Source organism: Betta splendens, chromosome 14 (assembly GCF_900634795.4).
Source record: "Betta splendens chromosome 14, fBetSpl5.4, whole genome shotgun sequence".
NCBI classification, from domain to species: Eukaryota; Metazoa; Chordata; class Actinopteri; order Anabantiformes; family Osphronemidae; genus Betta; species Betta splendens.
In genome coordinates this window covers 17,102,903-17,114,316 of record NC_040894.2, presented here as the reverse complement: position 1 = coordinate 17,114,316, position 11,414 = coordinate 17,102,903, and the positions used below count along the sequence as shown (strand labels likewise).

General features: G+C 41.5%; 9 non-coding genes and 7 pseudogenes across 9 annotated transcripts; all 16 read right to left on the bottom strand.

Moving 5' to 3' along the window:
- Positions 1-1,037: 1,037 nt before the first annotated feature.
- Positions 1,038-1,156, bottom strand: LOC114870110 (5S ribosomal RNA; annotated as a pseudogene).
- A 537-nt stretch (positions 1,157-1,693) lies between these two features.
- On the bottom strand, positions 1,694-1,812 carry LOC114870132 (5S ribosomal RNA; annotated as a pseudogene).
- Positions 1,813-2,351: 539 nt separating this feature from the next.
- On the bottom strand, positions 2,352-2,470 carry LOC114870153 (5S ribosomal RNA). The gene has a single exon (XR_003788286.1). It is a non-coding gene; the product is annotated as a 5S ribosomal RNA (ribosomal RNA).
- A 535-nt stretch (positions 2,471-3,005) lies between these two features.
- LOC114870111 (5S ribosomal RNA) lies at positions 3,006-3,125 on the bottom strand (annotated as a pseudogene).
- Positions 3,126-3,657: 532 nt separating this feature from the next.
- Positions 3,658-3,776, bottom strand: LOC114870129 (5S ribosomal RNA; annotated as a pseudogene).
- A 541-nt stretch (positions 3,777-4,317) lies between these two features.
- Positions 4,318-4,438, bottom strand: LOC114870177 (5S ribosomal RNA). The gene has a single exon (XR_003788309.1). It is a non-coding gene; the product is annotated as a 5S ribosomal RNA (ribosomal RNA).
- Positions 4,439-4,975: 537 nt separating this feature from the next.
- On the bottom strand, positions 4,976-5,094 carry LOC114870180 (5S ribosomal RNA). Its single transcript, XR_003788312.1, has one exon. It is a non-coding gene; the product is annotated as a 5S ribosomal RNA (ribosomal RNA).
- A 534-nt stretch (positions 5,095-5,628) lies between these two features.
- LOC114870101 (5S ribosomal RNA) lies at positions 5,629-5,747 on the bottom strand. Its single transcript, XR_003788266.1, has one exon. It is a non-coding gene; the product is annotated as a 5S ribosomal RNA (ribosomal RNA).
- A 535-nt stretch (positions 5,748-6,282) lies between these two features.
- On the bottom strand, positions 6,283-6,401 carry LOC114870119 (5S ribosomal RNA). The gene has a single exon (XR_003788268.1). It is a non-coding gene; the product is annotated as a 5S ribosomal RNA (ribosomal RNA).
- Positions 6,402-6,936: 535 nt separating this feature from the next.
- On the bottom strand, positions 6,937-7,055 carry LOC114870108 (5S ribosomal RNA). Its single transcript, XR_003788267.1, has one exon. It is a non-coding gene; the product is annotated as a 5S ribosomal RNA (ribosomal RNA).
- Positions 7,056-7,588: 533 nt separating this feature from the next.
- LOC114870154 (5S ribosomal RNA) lies at positions 7,589-7,707 on the bottom strand. The gene has a single exon (XR_003788287.1). It is a non-coding gene; the product is annotated as a 5S ribosomal RNA (ribosomal RNA).
- A 537-nt stretch (positions 7,708-8,244) lies between these two features.
- Positions 8,245-8,364, bottom strand: LOC114870130 (5S ribosomal RNA; annotated as a pseudogene).
- A 534-nt stretch (positions 8,365-8,898) lies between these two features.
- On the bottom strand, positions 8,899-9,017 carry LOC114870141 (5S ribosomal RNA). Its single transcript, XR_003788274.1, has one exon. It is a non-coding gene; the product is annotated as a 5S ribosomal RNA (ribosomal RNA).
- Positions 9,018-9,552: 535 nt separating this feature from the next.
- Positions 9,553-9,671, bottom strand: LOC114870125 (5S ribosomal RNA; annotated as a pseudogene).
- A 535-nt stretch (positions 9,672-10,206) lies between these two features.
- LOC114870106 (5S ribosomal RNA) lies at positions 10,207-10,325 on the bottom strand (annotated as a pseudogene).
- A 535-nt stretch (positions 10,326-10,860) lies between these two features.
- Positions 10,861-10,979, bottom strand: LOC114870163 (5S ribosomal RNA). Its single transcript, XR_003788296.1, has one exon. It is a non-coding gene; the product is annotated as a 5S ribosomal RNA (ribosomal RNA).
- Between the last annotated feature and the right edge of the window lie 435 nt (positions 10,980-11,414).

Genomic DNA, 11,414 nt, shown 5'->3' with positions numbered 1-11,414 from the left:
ACAAGATATATGAATAAGAGACCTCATAAATCATACAATAATGCCATACAAATAAAAAAAACACTTTCCCAAACACGGTGCAGTATTATGTGGACCTGAGAAAACGCGCCCCTGCTATCGGTGAGGAGATAGGAAAAAAGCTTAGGAGGCACATGGTCTTGCAAGGCGGTCTCCCATCCAAAAGGGCACATAATGAAGGATAACGACCCTCACACACCCACCTCCGACATTACACCTCCACCTCTCTTTCCACCATTACCTCCAAATACTATCAGAATACAACAGCTCTTCTTCACCATTCTGTTAACCCCCCGCCATCTCCGCCCCGTCTCTACCTCCCACTATCCCATTCCCTTAGGCCTGTTACTCTACCTGAACACCCACACACTCTTTCTCTTCAACTTTGCAATCCCCAAGCATATCGCCTCGTTCTTCAACCATAACCCCCCCTTCCCCTCTCGCATTACTCCCCTTCATGCTCAGGGTGGTATGGCCATAAGCGAGAGCTGAGAGTGACAGGAGCTCTTTTAAGCTTGGCAAGCCACGCCGTTGCATCCACTTGCCTGAATGTGGCGTTTATAAAGGACTTAGAACATTTTGGGACGTACACAGAAGGTGGCCATTTTGGCCTTAAACACAATATCCCCTTTTTGTAATTTGCTCTCCTTTTAAACCAAACAAATAGAGAGAAGCCAAAATCATTACTTGATAATCTGTCACCGACCATTAGGCATGAACTGTGAACAAAGCAAAAGCAGCACTGTGAACTGAAAACAGAATATTTTGCAGGTAATACAGTCTGTTGTCTAAGAACGATGCAATTATTGAGCTAACAAATAATTGAACAATCTAGGTGAAATGTCAAATACATAAAATAAAAGTAATAAAAAACACAAGATATTATTGCAGAAGATACCTCATAAATCATACAATAACTGCATACAATAAGAAAGAAAACACTTTTCCCATAACACAGTGCAGTATAATGTGGACCTAAGCAAACAGCCCGCTCTGCTAGGGTTGAGGAGAAATGTAAAAGCTTACAGCACCTGGTATTCACAGGCAGTCTCCCATCCAAGTACTAACCAGGCCCGACCCTGCTTAGCTTCCGAGATCAGACCAGATCGAGCGTGCTCAGGGTGGTATGGCCGTAATGAGAGCTGAAGAGTGACAGGAGCTCTTTTAAGCTTGGCAAGCCACGCCGTTTCATCCACTTGCCTGAATGTGCCGTTTATAAAGGAACTTAGAAGCATTTTGAGACGTACACAGAAGCTGGCCATTTTGGCCTTAAACACAATATCCCCTTTTTTGTATTTCGCTCTCCCTTTAAACAAATCAAATAGATAGAAGCCAAAGTCATTACTTGTAATGTGTCACCGACCATAGGCATGAACTGTGAACAAAGCAAAAGCAGCATTGTGACTGAAAACAGAAAATTCTTGCAGATAATAGCGTCTGTTGTCTAAGAGCGATGCAATTATTGAGTTAACAAATAATTGAACAATCTAGGTGAAATGTCAAATACATAAAATAAAAGTAATAAAAAACACAAGATATTATTGCAGAAGATACCTCATAAATCATACAATAACTGCATACAATAAGAAAGAAAACACTTTTCCCAAACCACGGTGCAGTATAATGTGGACCTGAGAAAACAGCGCCCCCTGCTATGGGTGAGGAGAAATGTAAACGCTTACAGCACCTGGTATTTCCAGGCGGTCTCCCATCCAAGTACTAACCAGGCCCGACCCTGCTTAGCCTCCGAGATCAGACAAGATCGGCGTGCTCAGGGTGGTATGGCCGATAAGCGAGAGCTAGAGAGTGACAGGAGCTCTTTTAAGCTTGGCAAGCCACGCCGTTGCATCCACTTGCCTGAATGTGGCGTTTATAAAGGACTTAGAACATTTTGGGACGTACACAGAAGGTGGCCATTTTGGCCTTAAACACAATATCCCCTTTTTTGTATTTCGCTCTCCCTTTAAACAAATCAAATAGAGAGAAGCCAAAGTCATTACTGTAATAATCTGTCACCGACCATAGGCATGAACTGTGAACAAAGCAAAAGCAGCACTGTGACTGAAAACAGAAAATTTCTTGCAGGTAATAGCGTCTGTTGTCTAAGAACGATGCAGTCATTGAGTTAACAAATAATTGAACAATCTAGGTGAAATGTCAAATACATAAAATAAAAGTAATAAAAAACACAAGATATTATTGCAGAAGATACCTCATAAATCATACAATAACTGCATACAATAAGAAAGAAAACACTTTTCCCATAACACGGTGCAGTATAATGTGGACCTGAGCAAACAGCCCGCTCTGCTAGGGTTGAGGAGAAATGTAAAAGCTTACAGCACCTGGTATTCCCAGGCGGTCTCCCATCCAAGTACTAACCAGGCCCGACCCTGCTTAGCTTCCGAGATCAGACGAGATCGGGCGTGCTCAGGGTGGTATGGCCATAAGCGAGAGCTGAGAGTGACAGGAGCTCTTTTAAGCTTGGCAAGCCACGCCGTTGCATCCACTTGCCTGAATGTGGCGTTTATAAAGGACTTAGAACATTTTGGGACGTACACAGAAGGTGGCCATTTTGGCCTTAAACACAATATCCCCTTTTTTGTATTTCGCTCTCCCTTTAAACAAATCAAATAGAGAGAAGCCAAAATCATTACTTATAATCTGTCACCGAACTTAGGCATGAACTGTGAACAAAGCAAAAGCAGCACTGTGACTGAAAACAGAAAATTCTTGCAGGTAATAGCGTCTGTTGTCTAAGAACGATGCAGTATTGAGTTAACAAATAATTGAACAATCTAGGTGAAATGTCAAATACATAAAATAAAAGTAATAAAAAACACAAGATATTATTGCAGAAGATACCTCATAAATCATACAATAACTGCATACAATAAGAAAGAAAACACTTTTCCCATAACACGGTGCAGTATAATGTAGACCTGAGCAAACAGCGCCCCCTGCTAGGGTTGAGGAGAAATGTAAAAAGCTTACAGCACCTGGTATTCCCAGGCGGTCTCCTATCCAAGTACTAACCAGGCTCGAGCCCTGCTTAGCTTCCGAGATCAGACAAGATCGGGCGTGCTCAGGGTGGTATGGCCATAAGCGAGAGCAGAGAGTGACAGGAGCTCTTTTAAGCTTGGCAAGCCACGCCGTTGCATCCACTTGCCTGAATGTGGCGTTTATAAAGGACTTAGAACATTTTGGGACGTACACAGAAGGTGGCCATTTTGGCCTTAAACACAATATCCCCTTTTTTGTAATTTGCTCTCCCTTTTAAACAAAACAACTAGAGAGAAGCCAAAATCATTACTAATAGTCTGTCACCGACCATAGGCATGAACTGTGAACAAAGCAAAAGCAGCACTGTGACTGAAAACAGAAAATTCTTGCAGGTAATAGCGTCTGTTGTCTAAGAACCATGCAGTTGTGAGTTAACAAATAATTGAACAATCTAGGTGAAATGTCAAATACATAAATAAAGTATTAAAAAACACAAGATATTATTGCAGAAGATACCTCATAAATCATACAATAATTGCATACAATAAAAAAAAAAACACTTTTCCCATAACACGGTGCAGTATTATGTGGACCTGAGAAAACAGCGCCCCCTGCTATGGTGAGGAGATATGTAAAAGCTTAGAGCACCTGGTATTGCCAGGCGGTCTCCCATCCAAGTACTAAGCAGGCCCGACCCTGCTTAGCCTCCGAGATCAGACGAGATCTGGCGTGCTCAGGGTGGTATTGCCGTAAGCAAGAGCTGAGAGTGACAGGAGCTCTTTTAAGCTTGGCAAGCCACACCGTTGCATCCACTTGCCTGAATGTGGCGTTTATAAAGGACTTAAAACATTTTGGGACGTACACAGAAGGTGGCCATTTTGGCCTTAAACACAATATCCCCTTTTTTGTAATTTGCTCTCCCTTTAAACAAAACAACTAGAGAGAAGCCAAAATCATTACTTGTATTGTGTCACCGACCATAGGCATGAACTGTTAACAAAGCAAAAGCAGCACTGTGACTGAAAACAGAATATTTCTTGCAGGTAATAGCGTCTAGTTGTCTAAGAACGATGCAATTATTGAGTTAACAAATAATTGAACAATCTAGGTGAAATGTCAAATACATAAAACAGAAGTAATAAAAAACAATAGATTATTAATTGCAGAGGATACGTCATAAATCAGATCAATAACTGCATAGAATAAGAAAGAAAACACTTTTCCCATAACACTGTGCAAGTATAATGTGGACCTGAGCAAACAGCCCGCTCTGCTAGGGTTGAGGAGAAATGTAAAAGCTTACAGCACCTGGTATTCACAGGCAGGTCTCCCATCCAAGTACTAACCAGGCCCGACCCTGCTTAGCTTCCGAGATCAGACCGAGATCGGGCGTGCTCAGGGTGGTATGGCCATAAGCGAGAGCTAGAGAGTGACAGGAGCTCTTTTAAGCTTGGCAAGCCACACCGTTTCATCCACTTGCCTGAATGTGGCGTTTATAAAGGGACTTAGAACATTTTGGGACGTACACAGAAGGTGGCCATTTTGGCCTTAAACACAATATCCCCTTTTTTGTATTTTGCTCTCCCTTTAAACAAAACAACTAGAGAGAAGCCAAAATCATTACTTGTAATGTGTCACCGACCATAGGCATGAACTGTGAACAAAGCAAAAGCAGCACTGTAACTGAAAACAGAATATTTTTGCAGGTAATAGCGTCTATTGTCTAAGAACGATGCAATTATTGAGTTAACAAATAATTGAACAATCTAGGTGAAATGTCAAATACATAAAACAGAAGTAATAAAAACAATAGTTATTAATTGCAGAGGATAGGTCATAAATCATATAATAACTGCATAGAATAAGAAAGAAAACACTTTTCCCATAACACTGTGCAATATAATGTGGACCTGAGCAAACAGCCCGCTCTGCTAGGGTTGAGGAGAAATGTAAAAGCTTACAGCACCTGGTATTCACAGGCAGTCTCCCATCCAAGTACTAACCAGGCCCGACCCTGCTTAGCTTCCGAGATCAGACCAGATCGAGCGTGCTCAGGGTGGTATGGCCGTAAATGAGAGTAAAGAGTGACAGGAGCTCTTTTAAGCTTGGCAAGCCACGCCGTTTCATCCACTTGCCTGAATGTGGCGTTTATAAAGGACTTAGAACATTTTGGGACGTACACAGAAGGTGGCCATTTTGGCCTTAAACACAATATCCCCTTTTTTGTATTTCGCTCTCCCTTTAAACAAATCAAATAGATAGAAGCCAAAGTCATTACTTATAATGTGTCACCGACCATAGGCATGAACTGTGAACAAAGCAAAAGCAGCACTGTGACTGAAAACAGAAAATTCTCGCAGGTAATAGCGTCTGTTGTCTAGAACGATGCAGTCATTGAGTTAACAAATAATTGAACAATCTAGGTTAAATGTCAAATACATAAAATAAAAGTAATAAAAAACACAAGATATTATTGCAGAAGATACCTCATAAATCATACAATAACTGCCAACAATAAGAAAGAAAACACTTTTCCCATAACACGGTGCAGTATAATGTGGACCTGAGAAAACAGCGCCCCCTGCTATGGTTGAGGAGAAATGTAAAAGCTTACAGCACCTGGTATTCCCAGGCGGTCTCCCATCCAAGTACTAACCAGGCCCGACCCTGCTTAGCTTCCGAGATCAGACGAGATCGGGCGTGCTCAGGGTGGTATGGCCGTAAGCGAGAGCAGAGAGTGACAGGAGCTCTTTTAAGCTTGGCAAGCCACGCCGTTGCATCCACTTGCCTGAATGTGGCGTTTATAAAGGACTTAGAACATTTTGGGACGTACACAGAAGGTGGCCATTTTGGCCTTAAACACAATATCCCCTTTTTTGTATTTCGCTCTCCCTTTAAACAAATCAAATAGATAGAAGCCAAAATCATTACTTGTAATGTGTCACCGACCATAGGCATGAACTGTGAACAAAGCAAAAGCAGCACTGTGACTGAAAACAGAAAATTCTTGCAGGTAATAGCGTCTGTTGTCTAAGAACGATGCAGTCATTGAGTTAACAAATAATTGAACAATCTAGGTGAAATGTCAAATACATAAAATAAAAGTAATAAAAAACACAAGATATTATTGCAGAAGATACCTCATAAATCATACAATAACTGCATACAATAAGAAAGAAAACACTTTTCCCATAACACGGTGCAGTATAATGTGGACCTGAGCAAACAGCCCGCTCTGCTAGGGTTGAGGAGAAATGTAAAAGCTTACAGCACCTGGTATTCCCAGGCGGTCTCCCATCCAAGTACTAACCAGGACCGACCCTGCTTAGCTTCCGAGATCAGACGAGATCGGGCGTGCTCAGGGTGGTATGGCCATAAGCGAGAGCTGAGAGTGACAGGAGCTCTTTTAAGCTTGGCAAGCCACACCGTTGCATCCACTTGCCTGAATGTGGCGTTTATAAAGGACTTAGAACATTGTGGGACGTACACAGAAGGTGGCCATTTTGGCCTTAAACACAATAGCCCCTTTTTTGTAATTTGCTCCCCCTTTAAACAAAACAAATAGAGAGAAGCCAAAATCATTACTAATAGTCTGTCACCGACCATAGGCATGAACTGTGAACAAAGCAAAAGCAGCACTGTAACTGAAAACAGAATATTTCTTGCAGGTAATAGCGTCTATTGTCTAAGAACGATGCAATTATTGAGTAACAAATAATTGAACAATCTAGGTGAAATGTCAAATACATAAAACAGAAGTAATAAAAACAATAGTTATTAATTGCAGAGGATAGGTCATAAATCATATAATAACTGCATAGAATAAGAAAGAAAACACTTTTCCCATAACACTGTGCAATATAATGTGGACCTAAGCAAACAGCCCGCTCTGCTAGGGTTGAGGAGAAATGTAAAAGCTTACAGCACCTGGTATTCCCAGGCGGTCTCCCATCCAAGTACTAACCAGGACCGACCCTGCTTAGCTTCCGAGATCAGACGAGATCGGGCGTGCTCAGGGTGGTATGGCCATAAGCGAGAGCTGAGAGTGACAGGAGCTCTTTTAAGCTTGGCAAGCCACACCGTTGCATCCACTTGCCTGAATGTGGCGTTTATAAAGGACTTAGAACATTTTGGGACGTACACAGAAGGTGGCCATTTTGGCCTTAAACACAATAGCCCCTTTTTTCTATTTTGCTCTCCCTTTAAACAAATCAAATAGAGAGAAGCCAAAATCATTACTTATAATCTGTCACCGACCTTAGGCATGAACTGTGAACAAAGCAAAAGCAGCACTGTGACTGAAACAGAAAATCTTGCAGGTAATAGCGTCTGTTGTCTAAGAACGATGCAGTCATTGAGCTTAACAAATAATTGAACAATCTAGGTGAAATGTCAAATACATAAATAAAAGTAATAAAAAATACAAGATATTATTGCAGAAGATACCTCATAAATCATACAATAACTGGATACAATAAGAAAGAAAACACTTTTCCCAACCCACGGTGCAGTATAATGTGGACCTGAGAAAACAGCGCCCCCTGCTATGGGTGAGGAGAAATGTAAAAGCTTAAAGCACCTGGTATTCCCAGGCGGTCTCCCATCCAAGTACTAACCAGGACCGACCCTGCTTAGCTTCCGAGATCAGACGAGATCGGGCGTGCTCAGGGTGGTATGGCCATAAGCGAGAGCTGAGAGTGACAGGAGCTCTTTTAAGCTTGGCAAGCCACGCCGTTGCATCCACTTGCCTGAATGTGGCGTTTATAAAGGACTTAGAACATTTTGGGACGTACACAGAAGGTGGCCATTTTGGCCCTAAACACAATATCCCCTTTTTTGTAATTTCGCTCTCCCTTTAAACAAAACAACTAGAGAGAAGCCAAAATCATTACTTGTAATGTGTCACCGACCATAGGCATGAACTGTGAACAAAGCAAAAGCAGCACTGTGAACTGAAAACAGAATATTTTTGCAGGTAATACATCTGTTGTCTAAGAACGATGCAATTATTGAGTTAACAAATAATTGAACAATCTAGGTGAAATGTCAAATACATAAAATAAAAGTAATAAAAAACACAAGATATTATTGCAGAAGATACCTCATAAATCATACAATAACTGCATAAAATAAGAAAGAAAACACTTTTCCCATAACACGGTGCAGTATAATGTGGACCTGAGCAAACAGCGCCCCCTGCTAGGGTTAAGCAGGAATGAAAAAGGCTTACAGCACCTTGTATTCCTAGGCAGTCTCCCATCCAAGTTCTAACCAGGCCCGACCCTGCTTAGCTTCCGAGATCAGACGAGATCGGGCTTGTTCAAGAGTGGTATGGCCGTAAGCGAGAGCAGAGAGTGACAGGATCTCTTTTAAGCTTGGCAAGCCACGCCGTTGCATCCACTTGCCTGAATGTGGCGTTTATAAAGGACTTAGAACATTGTGGGACGTACACAGAAGGTGGCCATTTTGCCCTTAAACACAATAGCCCCTTTTTTCTATTTTGCTCTCCCTTTAAACAAATCAAATAGAGAGAAGCCAAAATCATTACTTATAATCTGTCACCGACCTTAGGCATGAACTGTGAACAAAGCAAAAGCAGCACTGTGACTGAAAACAGAAAATTCTTGCAGGTAATAGCGTCTGTTGTCTAAGAACGATGCAGTCATTGAGCTAACAAATAATTGAACAATCTAGGTGAAATGTCAAATACATAAAATAAAAGTAATAAAAACACAAGATATTATTGCAGAAGATACCTCATAAATCGTACAATAACTGCATAGAATAAGAAAGAAAACACTTTTCCCATAACACGGTGCAGTATAATGTAGACCTGAGAAAACAGCGCCCCCTGCTATGGGTGAGGAGAAATGTAAAAGCTTACAGCACCTGGTATTCCCAGGCGGTCTCCCATCCAAGTACTAACCAGGCCCGACCCTGCTTAGCTTCCGAGATCAGACGAGATCGGGCGTGCTCAGGGTGGTATGGCCATAAGGGACAGCAGAGAGTGACAGGAGCTCTTTTAAGCTTGGCAAGCCACGCCGTTGCATCCACTTGCCTGAATGTGGCGTTTATAAAGGACTTAGAACATTTTGGGACGTACACAGAAGGTGGCCATTTTGGCCTTAAACACAATATCCCCTTTTTTGTAATTTGCTCTCCCTTTAAACAAAACAACTAGAGAGAAGCCAAAATCATTACTTGTAATGTGTCACCGACCATAGGCATGAACTGTGAACAAAGCAAAAGCAGCACTGTGACTGAAAACAGAAAATTCTTGCAGGTAATAGCGTCTGTTGTCTAAGAACAATGCAGTCATTGAGTTAACAAATAATTGAACAATCTAGGTGAAATGTCAAATACATAAAATAAAAGTAAAAAAAACACAAGATATTATTGCAGAAGATACCTCATAAATCATACAATAACTTGCATACAATAAGAAAGAAAACACTTTTCCCATAACACGGTGCAGTATTATGTGGACCTGAGAAAAACAGCGCCCCCTGCTATGGTGAGGAGATATGTAAAAGCTTAGAGCACCTGGTATTGCCAGGCGGTGTCCCATCCAAGTACTAAGCAGGCCCGACCCTGCTTAGCCTCCGAGATCAGACGAGATCGGGCGTGCTCAGGGTGGTATTGCCGTAAGCAAGAGCAGAGAGTGACAGGAGCCCTTTTAAGCTTGGCAAGCCACGCCGTTGCATCCACTTGCCTGAATGTGGCGTTTATAAAGGACTTAAAACATTTTGGGACGTACACAGAAGGTGGCCATTTTGGCCTTAAACACAATATCCCCTTTTTTGTATTTCGCTCTCCTTTTAAACCAAACAAATAGAGAGAAGCCAAAATCATTACTAATAGTCTGTCACCGATCATAGGCATGAACTGTGAACAAAGCAAAAGCAGCACTGTGACTGAAAACAGAATATTTTTGCAGGTAATACATCTGTTGTCTAAGAACGATGCAATTATTGAGTTAACAAATAATTGAACAATCAGGGTGAAATGTCAAATGCATAAAATACAAGTAATAAAAAACACAAGATATTAATTGCAGAAGATACCTCATAAATCGTCCAATAACTGCATAGAATAAGAAAGAAAACACTTTTCCCATAACACGGTGCAGTATAATGTAGACCTGAGCAAACAGCCGCCCCTGCTAGGGTTGAGGAGAAATGAAAAAGCTTACAGGACATGGTATTCCTAGGCAGTCTCCCATTCAAGTACTAACCAGGCCCGACCCTGCTTAGCTTCCGAGATCAGACGAGATCGGGCGTGCTCAGGGTGGTATGGCCATAAGCGAGAGCTGAGAGTGACAGGAGCTCTTTTAAGCTTGGCAAGCCACACCGTTGCATCCACTTGCCTGAATGTGGCGTTTATAAAGGACTTAAAACATTTTGGGACGTACACAGAAGGTGGCCATTTTGGCCTTAAACACAATATCCCCTTTTTTGTAATTTGCTCTCCCTTTAAACAAAACAACTAGAGAGAAGCCAAAATCATTACTTGTATTGTGTCACCGACCATAGGCATGAACTGTTAACAAAGCAAAAGCAGCACTGTGACTGAAAACAGAAAATTCTTGCAGGTAATAGCATCTGTTGTCTAGGAACGATGCAATTATTGAGTTAACAAATAATTGAACAATCTAGGTGAAATGTCAAATACATAAAACAGAAGTAATAAAAACAATAGTTATTAATTGCAGAGGACAGGTCATAAATCGTCCAATAACTGCATAGAATAAGAAAGAAAACACTTTTCCCATAACATGGTGCAGTATAATGTGGACCTGAGCAAACAGCCCGCTCTGCTAGGGTATAGGAGAAATGTAAACGCTTACAGCACCTGATATTCCCAGGCGGTCTCCCATCCAAGTACTAACCAGGCCCGACCCTGCTTAGCTTCCGAGATCAGCCGAGATCGGGCTTGTTCAGAGTGGTATGGCCGTAAGCGAGAGCAGAGAGTGACAGGATCTCTTTTAAACTTGGCAAGCCACGCCGTTGCATCCACTTGCCTGAATGTGGCGTTTATAAAGGACTTAGAACATTGTGGGACGTACACAGAAGGTGGCCATTTTGGCCTTAAACACAATAGCCCCTTTTTTCTATTTTGCTCTCCCTTTAAACAAATCAAATAGAGAGAAGCCAAAATCATTACTTATAATCTGTCACCGACTTTAGGCATGAACTGTGAACAAAGCAAAAGCAGCACTGTGACTGAAAACAGAAAATCCTTGCAGGTAATAGCGTCTGTTGTCTAAGAACGATGCAGTCATTGAGCTAACAAATAATTGAACAATCTAGGTGAAATGTCAAATACATAAAATAAAAGTAATAAAAAATACAAGATATTATTGCAGAAGATACCTCATAAATCATACAATAACT